The 19,882-nt window shown below is 46.8% G+C and overlaps 1 protein-coding gene across 1 annotated transcript in view; it reads left to right on the forward strand.

Annotated features, from left to right (window-relative positions):
• Window positions 1-19,882, forward strand: part of ZBTB7C (zinc finger and BTB domain containing 7C) — a 399,260-nt gene that overhangs the window by 254,942 nt on the left and 124,436 nt on the right. The gene's annotated exons all lie outside the window — the stretch shown is intronic.

Below are 19,882 nucleotides of genomic sequence, written 5' to 3' on the forward strand. Positions count from 1 at the left end.
CCTTCTAGACTGTGAGCCCGCTGTTGGGTAGGGACTGTCTCTATATGTTGCCAACTTGTACTTCCCAAGTGCTTAGTACAGTGCTGTGCACACAGTAAGCGCTCAATAAATACGATTGAATGAATGAATGAATGAATGAAAGTTAATAGATGTGATCCCTGCCTGATTATCTTAATGATAATATTTATTAAGTGCCTATTCGTTGCCAAGCACGATGTTGAGTGCCGGGGTAGATTCAAGACGATCAGATGGGACTCAGCCAGGTAGAGCCTTCTCAGTTGATCAATCAGTGGTATTTATGGGTCGCTTACTGTTTGCAGAGTCCTGTCCTGAGCTCCTGAGAAAGTACAATACAACAGAGTTGGCAGACACATTCCCTGCCTACGAGAAAAGTAGCTTGGCCTGATGATTAGAGCACAGGTTTGGGAGTCAGGGAACCTGGATTCTAATCCCAGTTCCACCACAAGCTGCTGTGTGACCTTGGGCAAGTCACTTCACTTCTTTGTGCCTCAGTTACCTCCTCTGTAAAATGGGGATTAAAATGTGAGCCCCAGGTGGAATATAGATTGTGTCCAACCTGATTAGCTTGTATCTACACAAGTGCTTAGTACAGTTCTTGGTACGTAATAAACACTTGACAAATTCCATTAAAAAAAGCTTACTGTGTAGAGGCGTTAAACCATCTGTTTTAACACTGCAATGACTCTGCACTGGGATACTCCTTTGCAGTCACTACCACTGTATTGTGTGGAGGCTAATCTGCCTGGGTGGGGAGGTGTATGAGACTGATGCTTTTCACATGAGTCCTTTAATACCTAGCCGAGGGGCCAGAGTGCTCCCTGTAAACAGAAAGCTCCCAGTCCTCAGGAGAACTAAATCAAGAGAAACCTCTTGCTGGAGATGAATTTTGGTGGTTGGTATCTCTAACTATGTATTCTAGAGTCCCTCAGATTGTTGCTGACATCCTGTTCCATGGATCTTGGTCCAGACTCTTTTTCTCTGCCTATCCAGACTGAGGGAAATGGACAAATGCTGCAGTTTGTGTCCCATGGAGAGAATGTTGGACTGGGAGTCAGAAAAGCTGGGGCCTTGTGGTTCTGCTGGCAATTTGCTGTATGGCCTTAGGCAAGTCACTTAACCTCTCTGACCTCCGTTACCTTCTTTTTTATTTTTTTTAAATGATATTTCCTAAGTGTTTAATGTGTGCCTCCACATCCCTTCAAAGCCCTACTGAGAGCTCACCTCCTCCAGGAGGCCTTCCCAGACTGAGTCCCCTCCTTCCTCTCCCCCTCCCCATTCCCCCTGCCTTACCTCCTTCCCCTCCCCACAACACCTGTATATATGTATATATGTTTGTACGTATTTATTACTCTATTTTATTTGTACATATTTATTCTATTTATTTTATTTTGTTAATATGTTTTGTTTTGTTGTCTGTCTCCCCCTTCTAGACTGTGAGCCTGCTGTTGGGTAGGGACCATCTCTGTATGTTGCCAACTTGTACTTCCCAAGTGCTTAGTACAGTGCTCTGCACACAGTAAACTCTCAATAAATATGTTTGAATGAATGAATGAATGAATCAGTGAGATGAAGACATTCCAAGACCTCATTGGTCAATCTTATTATTAGTAATAATAATAATAATAATAATAACAATAATGGTATTTGTTAAGACCTTACTATGTGCTAAACACTGCTCTAAGAACTGGAGTAGCTAAAAGTTATTCATGTTGGACATAGTCATGTCCCACGTGGGGCTCACAGTCTTAATCTCCATTTTACTGATGAGACAACTGAGGCTCAGAGAAATGAAGTGACTTGCCTTAGGTCACATGGCAGGCGGGTGGCAGAGCCAGGATTAGAACCCAAGTCCTTCTGACTTCCCTGCCCATGCTCTATCCACTAGGCCACATTACTTCTTTATTAAGTTATCAATCAATCAATTATATTTATTGAGTACCTGCTGTGTGCAGAACACTGTACTAAGCACTTGGGAGAGTATAATCTAACAGAGTTGGTAGACACATTCTAATATGTTTTGTTTTGTTGTCTGTCTCCCCCTTCTAGACTGTGAGCCCGCTGTTGGGTAGGGACCATCTCTATATGTGCCAACTTGTACTTCCCAAGCGCTTAGTACAGTCTTCTGCACACAGTAAGTGCTCAATAAATACGATTGAATGAATGAATGAATGCCCACAGGGGGTTTACAGACTAGAGGAAGAGCTTACAGTCATTCTCTGAGTACCTTCACCACCTAGGGATAATAAAGACAAAGGCAGTGGATGAGATAACTAGAAAAGTTTACACAGTAAGCACTCAACAAATATCTCTTGAGATGCAGAAAGTACATGTCTATCTATCTATCGATCTAGAGAGCATCTATCTATCTATCTATCTAGAGAGCAGATATGAGAAGCAGCGTGGCAATGAGAAGCAGTTAATGGAAAGAGTACAGGCTTGGGAGTCAGAGGTCATGGGTTCTAATCCTGACTCTGCCACCTTTCTGCTGTGTGATGTTGGGAAAGTCACTTAACTTCTCTGTGCCTCAGTTACCTCAGGTATGTCAAATGGGGATTGAGACTGTAAGCCCTGTATAGGACAGGGAACTGTGTCCACCCCGATTTGCTTATATCCATTCCAGAGCTTAATACAGTGCTTGACACATAGTAAGCTGTTAACCACTACCATAATTATTAACTATCACTGATTGATTGATTGACTGACTGATTCATAAAATCCCAGCACTCTAATCAGTCAGTCTGAATCGTTCAGGCACCAATCCCCCTCTTTCTTCAAGAGCAGCTGTTTTCAATCAATGGATTATATTTACTGAGTGCTTACTGTTTGCAGAGCACTGTACTAAGTGCTTGGAAGAGTAAAATATGAGAGAGGTAGTTGACACATTCCCTGACACAATGAGTTTACTGTCTAGATGGGGAGGCATACATTAATATAAATACATAAATTATGGATATGCACTTAAGTGCTGTGGGGCTAAGGGAGCACTTGCTATGGGTCAAATCCAAGTGCAAGAGCGACTTAAAAGGGAGTGGAAGAAGAGGAAATGAGGACCTAGTGGGGGAAGGCTTCTTGGAGGAGATGTGTCTTCAATAGACTTTGAAGGTGGGAGAGTGGTTATGAAATGTTTGACTCATAGTAAACAATTAATAAATACCATCATTACATGAAGACAGAGGGTGTTCCAGGCCATAGGCAAGAGGTCAGTGGCAAGATATATGAGATTGAGGTAGAATGAGTAGTTTGATGTTAGAGAAGCAAAGTGTGCAGGCTGTGTAGTAATAGAAAAATAACAAGGTAAGGTAGGAGAGGGCAAACTGATTGAGTGCTTTAAAGTCAATGGTAAGGAATTTGTTTGATGCAGGGGTGGATGGGCAGCTACTGAAGATTCTTGAGGAGTGGGGAAACATGGACTAAATGTTTTAGTAGAAAAATGTTCTGAGCAGCGGGGTGAAGTTTGGAGTGGAGTGGGGAGAAACTAGAGGCAGGGAGGTCAGTGAGGAAACTGATGCAATAATCAAGGTGGGAAAGGATAAATGCTTGGATTACTGTGGTAGCAGTTTGGATGGAGAGGAAGGGGTGGATTTTAGCAATGTTGTGAAGGTTGAACCTACAGGATCTAGGAACAGATTGAATATGTGAGTTAAATGAAAGAGATGAGTCCAAGATAATGCCAAGTCTGCAGACTTGTGGGACAGGAAGGACTGTGGCCGTGTCTATATTGATGGGAAAGTCATGGGGAGGACAGGGTTTGAGGAAAGAGAAGGAGTTCTGTTTTGGACATGTTAAGTTTGAGGTGTTGGTGGGAGATGTCCTGAAGGAAGGAGGAAATGTGAGACTGCTGAGGAGCGTGATCAGGGCTGGAGATGTAGTTTTGAGAATCAGCTGCATAGAGGTTGTAGTTGAAGAAGCAAATTAGTTCTCCAAGGAAGTGAGTGTAGATGGAGAAAAGGAGGAGACCCAGAACTGAACCTTGAGGTGCTCTCACAGTTAGGGGGTGGGAGACAGTGGAAGAACCTGTGAAAGGGACTGAGAATTAAGACTGAGAATTAACATCCAGAGCGATGAGAAGGGAACCAGAAGAGGACAGTGTCAGAGAAGCCAAAGTTGGGTAATATTTTCAATGTCAAAGGCAGCTGAGAGGTTGAGGAAGATTAGGATAGAGTAGATTTGGATTTGCCTCTGGATTTCACAAGGAGATCATTGGTGACCTTTGAGAGGGCAGTTTCTGTGGAGTGAAGGTGACAGAAGCCAGATAAGATGGGGTCAAGGAGAGAACTGGAAGAGAGGAACTGGAGACAGCCGGTGTAGACAACTCACTCAAGGAGTTTGAAGTGGAATGGTAGAAGGGAGGTGGAGCGATAACAGGAGGGAACAGTGGAGTAAAGACAGGGTTTTCTCTAGTATAGGGGAGACATGAGCATGTTTGAAAGCAGTGGAGAAAAAGCCACTGGAGACCAAACAGTTGACAGTGGTGGTCAGGGAGGAAACAAGGAGAGAAAAAGGGAGAGGTAAGTGCTTTGATAAGGTGCACAGGGATCCTTGGGATACTACTGGGAAAGATGGGCACAGTTGAAGAAGGGGCAGGAGGAGGAAGGGACCAGAGAGAAAAAGGGGAGATTTTAGGGAGATTACCCCGAATGGTTTCAATTTTCTCAGCTGGCATAGGTAATGGGCATGGGTGTCAATAAGGGTGGAGAAATCATTTTTCCAGACAGAGAAGAGGACAGAATTAAAGCACACAAGGATGAAGTTGAGGTGGATGATGTTGGTCTGATGGTTAGATTTCTGCCAGCAGTGCTCTGCGACTCATGCACAGGAGAGAAGTAAGCAGACTGTGGAAGTGATTCAAGGCCATGGGTTAGTGTTACCAGATTGAGAAAGGGATGTGTGAGTGAGTGAGTTGAGTTCACTAGGGAGGGTGTTGTTGAGGTCATCTGTTAGACTGTCACCTCGCCCCCTCCTACCTCACCTCCCTTCTCTCCTTCTACTGCCCAGCCCGCACCCTCCGCTCCTCCACCACTAATCTCCTCACTGTACCTCGCTCTCGCCTGTCCCGCCATCGACCCCCGGCCCACGTCATCCCCCGGGCCTGGAATGCCCTCCCTCTGCCCATCCGCCAAGCTAGCTCTCTTCCTCCCTTCAAGGCCCTGCTGAGAGCTCACCTCCTCCAGGAGGCCTTCCCAGACTGAGCCCCTTCTTTCCTCTCCCCCTCGTCCCCCTCTCCATCCCCCCGTCTTACCTCCTTCCCTTCCCCACAGCACCTGTATATATGTATATATGGTTGTACATATTTATTACTCTATTTATTTATTTATTTATTTATTTTACTTGTACATTTCTATCCTACTTATTTTATTTTGTTGGTATGTTTGGTTCAGTTCTCTGTCTCCCCCTTTTAGACTGTGAGCCCACTGTTGGGTAGGGACTGTCTCTATGTGATGCCAATTTGTACTTCCCAAGCGCTTAGTACAGTGCTCTGCACATAGTAAGCGCTCAATAAATACGATTGATTGATTGATTGATTGATTGTCAATGGAAAGTAGTTTGGTTATGGAGACTAAATGGAGCCTGATGATTTAAGAAAAATTGGATGCGTTCAAAAGATTGGAAGTCTCTATGGGGAAACAGGACAGATTTGTGGGGAAGGAGTATGTGGGAGAGAAGACATGAAGAGGTCGTGGTTGGAAGAGAGATTTCGGTGTTGGTGAAGGTAGAGATTGTACAGTGACTACAGATGATGCGTTTGAGTGAGCGTTCAACTTGGTGAGTGGGTGAGGTGGGGTGGAGTAGGAGGTCAATGGTTTTGAGAAGTGATAGAAAATGGGCAGCAGCAGGGTTATCAGGAACATCCATATGGATATTGAAGTCCCCAAGGATCAGTGCTGGGTTGGAGAAAGGAAGACGGAATGTGAGAAAGAGATCAAAATGGTTAAAAAAAGTTGGAGTTGGAGGCCTGGGGTGTGGTAGATGAACGTGACTAGTATCTGGAGCGGGTGGTAGAGGTGGATGATCATCATCATCAATCGTATTTATTGAGCGCTTACTATGTGCAGAGCACTGTACTATGAGAAGCAATGTGGCTCAGTGGAAAGAGCATGGGCTTTGGAGTTAGAGGTCATGGGTTCAAATCCCAGCTCCGCCAATTGTCAGCTGTGTGACTTTAGGCAAGTCACTTAACTTCCCTGTGCCTCAGTTACCTCATCTGTAAAATGGGGATTAAGACTGTGAGCCCCACGTGGAACAACCTGATTACCTTGTATCCCCCCAGTGCTTAGAACAGTGCTTGGCACATAGTAAGTGCTATATAAATGCCATTATTATTATATGGTTTTTCAAAGGAAGGAAAAGAAGGATGGGCGAGGTGGAATGGTCCTAAAGCAGCACTGAGAAGCAAGAAGGAAGATGAATCCTCCCCCTTTCCCAAGTGAGTCTGGGGGAGTGGGTGAAGATGAGGGCCCTCTCTAGAGAGAGCTTCAGGGGAGACTATGTCATCTGGGAAAGCCAGGTCCACTCTCCCCCTTTAAAGCCTAACTGAAGGCACATCTCCTCCAAGTGGCCTTCCCTGACTAAGCCCTCCTTTCCTCTTCTCCCACTCCCTTCTGCATCGCCCTGACTTGCTCCCTTTACTCATCCCCCCATCCCAGCCCCACAGTACATATCGTAATTTATTTATTTATACTAATGTCTGTCTTTCCCTCCTGACTGTAAGCTCTTTGTAGGCAGGGAATGTTCCTGTTTATTGTTCTATGGTACTCTCCCAAGCGCTTAGTACAGTGCTCTGCACACAGTAAACAATCAATAAATAGAATTGACTGACTGACTGATGGCAAAGAGAAGCAGTGACTGGGTCATTAATGAAGGGCAGCAGCGTGGCTTAGTGGCAAGAACATGGGCTTGGGAGTCAGAGGACATGGGTTCTAATCCCAGCTCCACCACTTGTCTGCTGTGTGACCTTGGGCAAGCCACTTAACCACCCTGGGCCTCAGTTACCTCATCTATAACATGGGGATTAAGGCTGTGAGTCCCACATGGGACAACCTGATTACCTTTGTATCTACCCCAGCACTTAGAACAGTGCTTGGCACATAGTAAGCACTTAACAAATACTATTATTATTATTATATTATTAGATGTTCTTCTAATGGAGCAGGGGTACCACACTTGGCTGAGGCTGACGGAGTTGCAGGGGAGGGTGGAGATGGTGCAAGAGGTGGGGAGGGGTTGGATGGGAATTCATTCATTCATTCATTCAATTGTATTTATTGAGCTCTTAACTGTGTGCAGAGCACTGTACTAAGTGCTTGGGAAGTACAAGTTGGCAACATACAATCAATCAATCAATCAATCATATTTATTGAGCGCTTACTGTGTGCAGAGCACTGTACTAAGCACTTGGGAAGTACAAATTGGGAACATATAGAGACGGTCCCTACCCAACAGTGGGCTCACAGTCTAGAAGGGGGAGACAGAAAACAAAACCAAACATATTAACAAAATAAAATGAATAGATATGTACAAGTAAAATAAATAAATAAATAGAGTAATAACTAGGTACAAACATATATACATATATACAGGTGCTGTGGGGAAGGGAAGGAGGTCAGACGGGAGGGATGGAGAGGGGTAGGAGGGGGAGAGGAAGGAGGGGGCTCAGTCTGGGAAGGCCTCCTGGAGGAGGTGAGCTCTCAGTAGGGCCTTGAAGGGAGGAAGAGAGCTAGCTTGGCGGATGCTGGGAGGGAGGGCATTCCAGGCCAGGGGGATGACGTGGGCTGGGGGTCGACGGTGGGACAGGCGAGAATGAGGCACGGTGAGGAGATTAGCGGCAGAGGAGCGGAGGGTGCAGGCTGGGCTGTAGAAGAAGAGAAGGGAGGTGAGGTAGAAGGGGGCGAGGCGATGGACAGCCTTGAAGCCGAGGGTGAGGAGATTCTGCCTGATGCACAGATTGATTGGTAGCCACTGGAGATTTTTGAGGAGGGGAGTAACATGCCCAGAGCATTTCTGGACAAAGACAATCCGGGCAGCGGCATGAAGTATGGATCGAAGTGGGGAGAGACACGAGGATGGGAGATCAGAGAGGAGGCTGATGCAGTAGTCCAGACAGGATAGGATGAGAGCTTGAACGAGCAGGGTAGTGGTTTGGATGGAGAGGAAAGGGTGGATCTTACCAATGTTGTGGAGCTGAGACCGGCAGATTTTGGTGATGGCTTGGATGTGAGGGGTGAATGAGAGAGCGGAGTCGAGGATGACACCAAGGTTGCGGGCTTGTGAGACGGGAAGGATGGTAGTGCTGTCAACAGTGATGGGAAAGTCAGGGAGAGGGCAGGGTTTGAGAGGGAAGACAAGGAGTTCAGTCTTGGACATGTTGAGTTTTAGGTGGCGGGCAGACATCCAGATGGAGATGTCCTGAAGGCAGGAGGAGATGCGAGCCCGGAGGGAGGGGGAGAGGGCAGGGGCAGAGATGTAGATTTGGGTGTCATCAGCATAGAGATGATAGTTGAAGCCGTGGGAGCGAATGAGGTCACCAAGGGAGTGAGTGTAGATCGAGAACAGAAGGGGAGAAAGAACTGAAACTTGGGGAACCCCCACAGTAAGGGGATGGGAGGGGGAGGAGGAGCCTGCAAAAGAGACTGAGAATGAATGACTGGAGAGATAAGAGGAGAATCAGAAGAGGGCGGAGTCTGTGAAGCCAAGGTCAGATAGCATGTTGAGGAGAAGGGGGTGGTCCACAGTGTCAAAGGCAGCTGAGAGGTCGAGGAGGATTAGGATAGAGTATGAGCCATTGGATTTGGCAAGCAGGAGGTCATTGGTGACCTTTGAGAGGGCAGTTTCCATGGGATGTAGGGGAAGCCAGACTGGAGGGGGTTGAGGAGAGAGTTGGTGTTGAGGAATTCAAGGCAGCGCGTGTAGACAACTCGTTCAAGGAGTTTGGAAAGAAATGATAGGAGGGAGATGGGGTGATAACTAGAAGGTGAGGTGGAGTCAAGAGAGGGTTTTTTTAGGATGGGAGAGACATGGCATGTTTGAAGGCAGAGGGGAAGGAACCAGTGGAGAGTGAGCGGTTGAAGATGGAAGTTAAGGAGGGGAGAAGGGATGGAGCGAGAGATTTCATGAGATGAGAGGGAATGGGGTCAGAAGCACAGGTGGCCGGAGTAGCACTTGAGAGGAGGGAGGAGAACTCCTCTGAGGATACTGCTGGGAAGGATGAGAGAGTAGCAGAGAGTGTTGAGAGCTGGGGGGTTGGAGAAGGGAGGGAGTGACTTTGGGGAGGTCGGACCTAATGGATTTAATTTTATTAATGAAGTAGGAGATGGTACCTACCCAACAACGGGCTCACAGTCTAGAAGGGGGAGACAGACAACAAAACAAAAGATGTGGACAGGTGTCAAGTCATTAGAATAAATAGAAGTAAAGCTAGATGCACATCATTAACAAATTAAATATAATAGTAAATATGTACAAGTAAAATAAATGGAGTAATAAATCTGTGTAAACGTATATACAGGTGCTGTGGGGAGGGGAAGGAGGTAGGGTGGGGGGGCAATGGGAAGGGGAGGAGGAGAGGAAAAGGGGGGGATCAGTCTGGGAAGGCCTCCTGGAGGAGATGAGCTCTCAGTAGGACTTTGAAGGGAGGAAGAGAGCTAGTTTGGTGGATGTGTGGAGGGAGGGCAATTCCAGGCCAGGGGGAGGACGTGGGCCGGGGTTGACGGTGGGACAGGCGAGAACAAGGTACAGTGAGGAGGTTAGCGGCAGAGGAGCGGAGGAGAAGGAGAGAAGGGAGGTGAGGTAGGAGGAGGCGGCGAGGTGATGGACAGCCTTGAAGCCGAGAGTGAGGAGTTTTTGCTTGATGCGTAGGTTGACTGGCAGCCACTGGAGATTTTTGAGGAAGGGAGTAACATTTCCAGAGCGTTTCTGCACAAAGATGATCTGGGCAGCAGCGTGAAGTATAGACTGAAGTGGGGAGAGACAGGAAGATAGGAGATCAGAGAGGAGGCTGATGCAGTAATCCAGGCGGGATAGGATGAGAGACTGAACCAGCAAGGTAGCGTTTGGATGGAGAGGAAAGGGCAGATCTTGGCAATGTTGCAGAGGTGAGACTGGCAGGTTTTGTTCGCGGATTGGATGTGAGGGGTGAATAAGAGAGCGGAGTCTAGGATGACACCAAGGTTGCTGGCTTGTGAGACGGGAAGAATGGTAGTGCCAATTACAGTGATGGGAAAGGCAGGGAGAGGGCAGGGTTTGGAGGGAAGATAAGGAGTTCAGTCAGACATATTGAGTTTTAGATGGCGGGCAGACATCCAGATGGAGATGTCCTGAAGGCAGGAGGAGACCCGAGCCTGAAGGGAGGGAGAGAGAGCAGTGGCAGAGATGTAGATTTGGGTGACATCAGTGTATAGATGATAGTTGAAGCCATGGGAGCAAATGAGTTCTCCAAGGGAGTGAGTGTAGATAGAGAACAGAAGGGGACCTGAGCCGATGGGGCCCAGTGCAGGAGGAGGGGAATGAGGAGTGATGCTGGGAGAGGATGACAGGGATGGAATTGGGGAGACGGGTGAGGGTGATGCATTGTCAGATCTCCTCTGCCCCTTCCATGTATACTCCTGGACATTGTCTTCCCCAAATTCTCACTCTGGATCTTAAGGTTGGGGAAGAAATACAAGACAAGGACAGATGGTGAAACGGCTTTCCCAGTGCCCTCAGGAACACAGAGTCCTACTCTTCTATTTGAGGGCCCACTCGACGCTTGCCATGTTTTGGGTTGATTCCTCCATCTTACATTTTAAACAAAATTATGCAGGAATTTAAGAGCTGTAAACAACTTCTGTCTTTTCACAGAATCCCTCATGTTTCAAAGAAAAAAAAATCACTGAAAAAAGTACAGAAAGTTATTTTTCCTGGATTTCAAAGAAACTGGGACAAAGTGACAGGTTCTTGAAAGATTGGAACACCCTCCATGAGACCAAACTGCCTCCCTCAATGTGGCCTCAGCAGGCTGCTCTTTATTAACTGTAGAGTCCCCATTCACTCTATTGAGCACATTCTCCCTAGCGAGCAATGGATGCTGGCTACATTTAAATAAATAAAGAGCAGGTTGGTACCCATACAGAGAGGTGTTTACACAGTTCTAAACATGACAGTGATCCCAGAACAGTCTTTCAAGGGAAGATCTGGTGGGTGGATTTGGCCTACTGGGTAGAGCATGGGCCTGGAATAGTCTTAATCCCCATGAGGTAACAGGCACAGAGAAGTGACTTGCCCAAGATCACACACAGTAGAAGAGTGGCAGAGCCAGAATTAGATCCCATGATCCATGACTCCCATGCCCATGCCCTATCCACTAGACTATGCTGCTTTTCTGACTTCAACAGGAAAAGACTTAGGAACAAGTGTTGTGGGAGGGGTAAGCAGTAGATCTTGAACCCTGGTGGCCCCTGGAGTGACCCCAGGTGGCTTCTCGGGAATACAGACTTTGAAGCTCTCCACCTTTCACTGAGACATCCTAGCTGTGGTCAATTCCCACCCACTACAACCTCATACCATTCTCCTGGCCTCGTTCACCTCCCCCAAGCACCAACCCTGTCCATACCTACTATTATCAAATCTATAGAATGGGGAGACAACAAGAAAACTTGAATTTTGGAGGGTTAGAGAAAAGGGCCAGGGCCAGCCACTTTTTCCCTCAGGTTTTTGGGCCAGCAAAACATTGTGGGAGAGTAGTTGGGTGAGAGGCACAGTGCCAAGTTGGGTGCCAGCAAGCTTGGCCATTCTAGGTCAAAACTGGGCAACAGAAAGTCATCGTCTCGGGGCCCATCTTGGCAGGCTCAGCTTAATATAGTGTTCTGCACACAGTAATAACTCAATAAATACGAGTGACTGACGGGCTGGGCTAGCCAAGCAAACAAAAAACCCTCTCTTTGCCCGGGTAGGGGTCGGTTGGAATTCCCAGAAGTGCCCAGCAGGGGGAGAGGGAGGGAGCAGGGAATCCCATCTCCCTGGGATGCAGACGGTAATGGATCGGGAATAACAGCCCTGGCAGTGTTCCCGAGCGCTGAGCCAAGCTCCCAGCCTCTAGGCTCCCCGCTGCCGCCCGCAGCACCTCGAATGTCCCCGAAATAGGCAGGGGGAGACAAGGGTGGGGAGATGAGTGTCTTCCCCAGCTCTGCCTCTGCTTTGTTGTTTGACCCGGGCCAAGCCAGTTCTCCTGTCTGTGCCTCAGTTTCTCTGTCTGCCAAAAAACACGAGGCGCGCCTGCCACCTATTTTGCAGGTGTGCTAGGAGCACTGACAAGCGAGGGCTTGTTCAGAGCCTTGAGGTCCCCAGGGGAAAGGTGCCGGTCGTGATTTTGTTTTTCTTTTGGGGGCGTAAACAGTGATTCATTCATTCAATAGTATTTATTGAGTGCTTACTGTGTGCAAAGCACTCTACTAAGCGATGGGGAAGAACCCCATCTGGGGTGCCCGTGGGATCCGAGCCAGCTGCCAGCGAGCACAGATCGGAACTTGGATTTCCTGGTTCCAGCCGCTGCACATCACCAGGTTTATGGCCTGCTTGGTACACCTGGAGAAAGTCACACCGGGGATCTTTGCTTCTGAGGCCCCTGAGCAGACACAGTCCTCTGGCCCCGGGCTGCTGCGGGGAGTGATGCAGGAAGAATAAGACCTGGTCTCTGTCCTCAAGGAGTTACAGGTGGCTAGAGATGGGAGGAATTCACTGTGGACAGGGAATGTGTCAGTTGTATTATTATATTGTACTCTCCCAATTGCTTAGTACAATGCTCTGCACAAAGTAAACACTCAATAAATAAAATTGACTGCTTTGCATAAATGTGCAGAAAAAAGGGGGGAAAAGGACAAAATATAAAGGCATAGGATGCAAAAGATTTGTAAGTGTAAGCAACGGAAGGTTAAGTTCAAAATTTGTATATGTGGAGTCATGGGGAGAAGCTGGATCATTTTCCACATGATCACCATCATCATCATCAGTCAGTCGAGCACTTACTATGTGCAGAGCACTATACTAAGCACTTGGGAAAGTATAACAGAGTTGGTAGGTGTGATCCCTGCCCACAGGGAGCCTACAGTCTACAACATTGACAGGATTTTGTGAGGGTTGCTTTTGTAAGGAACCACAGTAGATGACAGAAGTAGTGTGGCCTAGAGGAGAGAGCATGGACAAGGGAGTTAGAGGAATGGGGTTCTAATTCCAGCTCTGTCACTTTTCTCCTATGTGATCATGTGGGCAAGTCACTTCACTTTTCCGTGCCTCCATTTCCTCATTTGAAAAACAAGGATGTGATACCTGTTATCCCATCCCCAGACTTTGAGACCCTATTTGGACAGGGACTGAAACCGATCTGGTTATCTTATATCTACTCCAGGGCTTAGTACAGGGCTAGGCATGTAGTAAGGGCTTAACAAATACAGGAGGCAGTGTAACCTAGTGGAAAGAGCACCGGCCTGGGAGTCAAAGAACCTGTGTTCTAATATCAGCTCTGCTAATTCCTTGCTGTGTGACCTTGGCAAAGTTTCTTAACTTCTCTGTGTCTCAGGAGCCCTTCTCAGACTGAGCCCCCTCCTTCCTCTCCCCCTCCTCCCCCTCTCCAACCCCCCCACCTTACCTCCTTCCCTTCCCCACAGCACCTGTATATATGTATATATGTTTGTTCATATTTATTACTCTATTTATTTTACTTGTACATAGCTTTTCTATTTTATTTCGTTAATATGTTTTGTTTTGTTCTCTGTCTCCCCCTTCTAGACTGTGAGCCCACTGTTGGGTAGGGACCATCTCTATATGTTGCCAACTTGTACTTCCCAAGCACTTAGTACAGTGCTCTGCACACAGTAAGTGATCAATAAACATGATTGACTGATTGATTGATTGACTGATTACCACAACTGTAAAATTGGGATAAATTACCTGTTCTCCCTCCTACTTAGACTGTGAGCCCCATCTGGGATAGGGACTGTGTCCAACCTAATTAACTTGAACCTTCCCCAGCGCTTAGAGCAGAGTTTGACACAGAGTAAGCACTTAACAAATGCCACAAAAATACACAATTATTAGGTCCTGAGAAGAATAAGAAAATAAAGAAAAAGGCAAGATCCTTAAGAAGGGTCTTAGAATCTAATGAGACAAGAAAAGAGTGTTTCCCATGCGGTCATGGGCATGGACCAAGTTTAGGAGTGGACTTGTGTTTTAGGGTGAAATCAAAGATGGCAGGCTTCAGAGATGCCAAAGAGATTCCAAAGTCGCACCTGAGTCCTACAACACGATGGTGGAAAATGGGGAAGATGACCTATATCTATCTACCTAATCTATCTATTTATCCTTCTATCTATCTATCTATCTATCTATCTATCTTTCTGTCTGTCTGTCTGTTTGTCTGTCTGTCTATCAATCCATCCATCCATCTAGTTGTAACTGTACCATGTCGTGGGCCAGTGCAATCTCAACAGGAAGTGATCCTGAAAAGTCCCACTGTTGATGGTTGAGGGATCCCATTCTGAGCTCTAGGAGAGAAAGCCACCAGGAGACGTGGCCATGAGGTCAAGAAGAGAAGGGTGCCAGAAGGGATGGGGAGGACTGGCACAGTCCTCAGGGTGACTCTGGGTGCCCTGAGTCACCTTAGAATAATAATACTAATAATAATAATATTATTGTTATGGTACTTGTTAAATGCTATGTGTCAAAAGCTGTTCTAACCACTGGGGTAGTACAAGTTAATCAGATTGAACACAGTCCCTCTCCCACATTGGGCTTACACTCTCAATCCCCATTTTTTTTTACAGATGAGGAAACTGAGGCATAGAGAACTTAAGCAATTTGCCCAAGATCACACAGCAGACATGTGGCTTACTGAGAAGCAGCATGGCGCAGTGGAAAGAGCATGGGCTTTGGAGTCAGAGGTCATGGGTTCAAATCCCGACTCCACCACTCGTCAGCTGTGTGACTTTGGGCAAATCACTTAACTTCTCTGTGCCTCAGTTACCTCATCTGTAAAATGGAGATTAAGACGGTGAGCCCCACTTGGGACAACCTGATCACCTTGTAAACTCCCCAGCGCTTAGAACAATGCTTTGCACATAGTAAGTGCTTAATAAATGCCATTATTATTATTATGTGGCAGATCCGGGATTAGAATCCATGACCTTCTGAATCTGATTATCTTGTATCCACTCCAGATCTTACTTAGCAGTGCTTCAGCGTACGATAAATGCTTAATAAATACATTAATTATTAGTATTAGTATGATTAAATATTGGAATTAGACATGTGAGTCACCTACCATTTTTGGGGTGTTGAACAATCCCATGGCTCTCCAGAACAGTGGGAAAAAATACTAGTAATTGTAATGTACGTTTAGTGCTTACTGAGAGCCAGGCATTTAGGTTGATACCATGTAAGAAGATTAAGGTACAGTCCCTGAGCCACGGTATATGGGGAAGAACAGGGTTTTTTTTATCCCCATGAGAAAAGTGAAGAGGAAAGAAGTAAAGTGACTTTCCCAAGGTCTCACAGCAAGCAAATGTCAGAGCTGGGACTAGAACCCATGTTCCCTAACTCCTAGGCCTGGACTATTTCCACTAGGCTGTGCTGCTTCCCTATTCTCTCTCCCAGTTCCTCAGGATTCAAGAAGCAGAGATCCCTGAGGCAGACTGTAGCTGAGGGGAAACCATCACAGTCACTCTCCCACTCCCACCCTAAACTCCAGATCAAGAATCCCCCTGAAGCCTCCCTCTCTCCGGCCAGAAGGTGGAAAGGCACAATCTGGGGGTCTTCCCAGCCAGGTAGCCTCCAGTCTGGCGTATGCTGGCTTAGACCATCACCCTGCCAAGAGGAAGGCCTGTGCCACCTTTGCCCCAAACAAGAGTACAATTGAAAGGGCCCTTCCCCCAGAGCTGGGAGACAGGGCTGGTCCACCCTGGAGGCAAAGTAGTGGAGGATGCAGGTTACCATTGCCGTTTTAGCCCCCTTCCCCCAGTCATCGCCACTGCTATTACCACTCTCACAACAAGAGAAGAAGCGTGGCTCAGAGGAAAGAGTGCAGGCTTTGGAGTCAGAGGTCATGGGTTCAAACCCCAGCTCTGCCAACTGTCAGCTGTGTGACTTTGGGCAAGTCACTCAACTTCTCTATGCTTCAGTTACCCATCTGTAAAATGGGGATTAAGACTGTGAGCCCCCTGTAGGACAACCTGATCACGTTGTAACCTCCCCAGCGCTTAGAACAGTGCTTTGCACATAGTAAGTGCTTAATAAGTCTCATTTTTATTATTAACAAGGACTAGTGGATGACAGTGTGAGAACTCGGCAAAGGACCCATTTGGGCCAAGCAGGGCTCTCCTTGGGTGAAGGGTCCTGGCCCTGCTTCTACTGTGCAAGGAATGAGGAGCCTGAAGAGACCTTGGGTGGAATGGCAGGAAGCCCGATCTCACTTCTACTAATCCAAGCCATTAGCTTAAAAAATGCCATCATTATCATTATTCCTCCTCCTCCTTATTTAGTCAATCGTATTTACTGAGCACTTACTGTGTGCAAAAGACTCTACTAAGAGCTTGGGAGAATACAATATATCAGAAATGGTAGACACATTCCCTGCCTGGTACACTAAAACCCTCACTGCACGGTCACTGGAGGAAATGCAGAGGGGAGAGAGGGGGAGAGTGTGGGCTAACCCACTTCCAGGACCTCCTGGCCTGACAATGCCACTTACAATAATTAGGCTGACCATACAGCCTGATTTAGCTGGAACAGTCCTGGATTTCTGTAGGCTGTCTTGGGCAATTTTAGAAAAACATACAAATGTCATGGAATTGGGCTAAGCTGGTCAACTTCTATTTCACTGACCCCGCAGGTTCAAATGAACACCTAGGATTTTCATGTCTCAGCCTCAGCCTGCATGGTACACTCTCAGCTTAGATTCCAGAGCTCTGCCCACAGTAAGCGCTCAATAAATGCCATTGATCAATAGCCTTCTGGGACTTGTAGTATCCCATACGCCTCCCCACACCCATAAAACTGCCATCTCCACTCTGACAGTCACCAAGAGGGAATGGGTAGGTGGGCTAGCTTAGAATGTTGTCCCAGCATCCCTGACTTCAACCAAAATAACGTGGTCAGCCTTACCACAATGCGTGCCGTTTTAGCCGGTCTCCGGTGACACAGACACACCCCCATTTTATTCAGAGCCTTCACTATTCTTCTTTGTGACTCTTTTATAATCCCTTCCCACCTCCTCCCTCTCTCCTCCCGCCCCCTCGCCCCCACAACCAGTCCTTCCTTAGCCCAAGTCTTTCTGACATCCATTTCCTAGGCAGTTAACCCCCACTCCCAGACAACAACTGCCGATGAAGGAGTGTAAAGGGAGGGGGTGAGGGGTGGGGTCCTCCAGTTCATCCACCCAGGGAGGTTTCCACTAGGAGTGTCAGGAGCAGGAAAGACAGTGATTAAGGGGGAGTGAGTGACATTTACTGTCCACTGCAGGACTGGGCTGGTGTTTGCTGGACAGATTCCAGGCTCTCCCTTCGGGTTATCTGGGACCAGGAGTATCATTTACACAGTCTCTGCTTACTAATTTACCCAGGCACTCCTTAAAAACACAGAAGCTGGAGAAGCAGAAAGGAGTGGTTTTTCTTTGGTCTTGGAGGCACTACGGCAGGCGTGTTCGGAAACGCCATCGTGTAGGCCGTCTTCCCCTCTCCCGCCCCTGCCGATAGAACTTCAAGCGCTTAGTACAGTGGTCTGCACACAGTAATCCCTCAATAAATATGATTGAATGAACAAATGAATGAACTCAAGTTCAGTGGCGCTGGGTTCTTTGAGGAGAAATCTGAGGTGTTCAGTCTTTTGGTCTTCTTAAATCACCTCTGCCCCTCCTTTCCTTTCCCCCAGATGACTGACCAATGTATATACCTATAATTCTATTTATTTATATTGATGCCTGTTTACTTGTTTTGATATGTGTATATCTACAATTCTATTTATTTATATTGATACCTGTTTACTTGTTTTGATGTCTGTCTCCCCCCTTGTAGACTGTATGCCTGGTGTGGGCAGGGATTGTCTCTCTTTACTGCTGAACTGTTCTTTCCAAGCATTTAGTACAGTGCTCTGCACTCAGTAAGCACTCAATAAATATGATTGAATGAATGAATGGCCATCAACTGCCAAAATTCCCACTCCACACACCCTGGTCCTCTCCTCACTGCCAAATTGGGGTAATTTCATGGGAATTTGACCATCACTGGACCACAGGGCTCAACTGGGTTTTAATGAGGGATTTTGTGCTTGCTTCGGTTTGATGTAGATCTCTTTCCCATTAACTCTTGGTGATTTAGAAATTTGAAAAATATGTATTTCACATGGCCTATTGTTGACCAGATTTGAGAAATGGAATGGTTAACTCCTCAGCTTCCCGCCCTCTGCTGGACCATATCCCCATTTCTTTCCAATTTTCTATTCATTTTTATGATCCTCAAGGGCAGAAAGATGGAGGCTGTATGATCTACTTACAAATGGGAGAGATGAGAAGGCAGCAGAAAGCTACAGTTAGGGGGTGGAGCATTGCCTAGTGGATAGAGCACAGGCACTGGAGTCAGGAGGACCCCAATTTGTACTTCCCAAGTGCTTAGTACAGTGCTCTGCACACAGTAAGCATTCAACAAAAATGACTGAATAAATGAATGAGCTGGATTCTAATCCCAGATCTGCCACTTGTCTGCTGTGTGACCTTGGGTAAGTCACTTCACTTCTCTGTGTCTCATGCCCAGTGGATTGAAATGTAAAATGAGGATGAAGATTGTGAACCCCATGCAGGATAGGGACTGTGTCCAAACCAATTTGCTTGTATCCAGCCCAGAGCTTAGAACAGTGCCTGGTACATAGTAAACGTTTAACAAATGCCACAATTATGATCATCATCATTATTATTATTCAGTGGTGTGATCAGCCCTGCAGCCCAGGTGGGGAAACCCTTTACCATTGCTTTTAAAGCTCCCTCCTCTACTACCTCACCGATTTTATACTACAACCTATGTCACTGATGTCACTCCTCTAAAGCCAACCTACTCACTGTGCCTCTATCTCGTCTATCTCACTACCAACCCCTCACCCACATCCTGAATCCTGCCTTAAACTCCCTCCCTCTTCATTTCCAACAGACCTTCCCTCGCCCCACCTTCAAAACCTTATTAAAATCACAACTCCTCAAGAGGGCTTCTCCAACTAAGCCCTCATTTCCCCTACTCCCTCTTCCTTCCACGTCATTCTTGCCTTTGGATTTGTACCCTTTACTCACCCCACCCTCAGTCCTACAACATATCTGTACACACCCGTAATTTAATTTAATGTCTGTCTCCCTGCTAGCCTGAAAGCTCCTTGTAAGCAGAGAACATTTCTACCAACTCTGGTATATTGTACTCCCCCAAGGACTTAGTACAATGTTCTGCACACAGTAAGTGCTCAATAAAAATCATGGATTGATTGATTGATTGAGACCCAGAGAAATCATGCCTCTTCTTCCAGGAGACTGGGCAAGATAGAGGTGGAATGGGGCCTAGAACTTGCTTGGAGTCTTGAGAATTCCAGAAGGCATTCAGTTCAGACCCTTGAATGACAGTCCACAGCATGGGCGTTTCCTGGAACTGTGTAGGATGAGTGAACTTCAGGAGGAATGTTAGATTCTCTGCAACTTTCTGTAAAGCTTTTTGCAGAATTTGTAATGCCCATCCGAAATTGGCATCAGGTGGTGTGCTCTTGGAATTTCTAAAGCCCCCTTCCCAGCATGATTTGCTCTTGCAGAGGAGAAAACATTTCTTGAGAGCCCAGTTGTTATCTGGGTCCTAGATCTTGGAAAGCCATTTCC

The sequence above is a fragment of the Tachyglossus aculeatus genome, chromosome 3 (genome assembly GCF_015852505.1).
Source record: "Tachyglossus aculeatus isolate mTacAcu1 chromosome 3, mTacAcu1.pri, whole genome shotgun sequence".
In the NCBI taxonomy this organism is placed as follows: domain Eukaryota; kingdom Metazoa; phylum Chordata; class Mammalia; order Monotremata; family Tachyglossidae; genus Tachyglossus; species Tachyglossus aculeatus.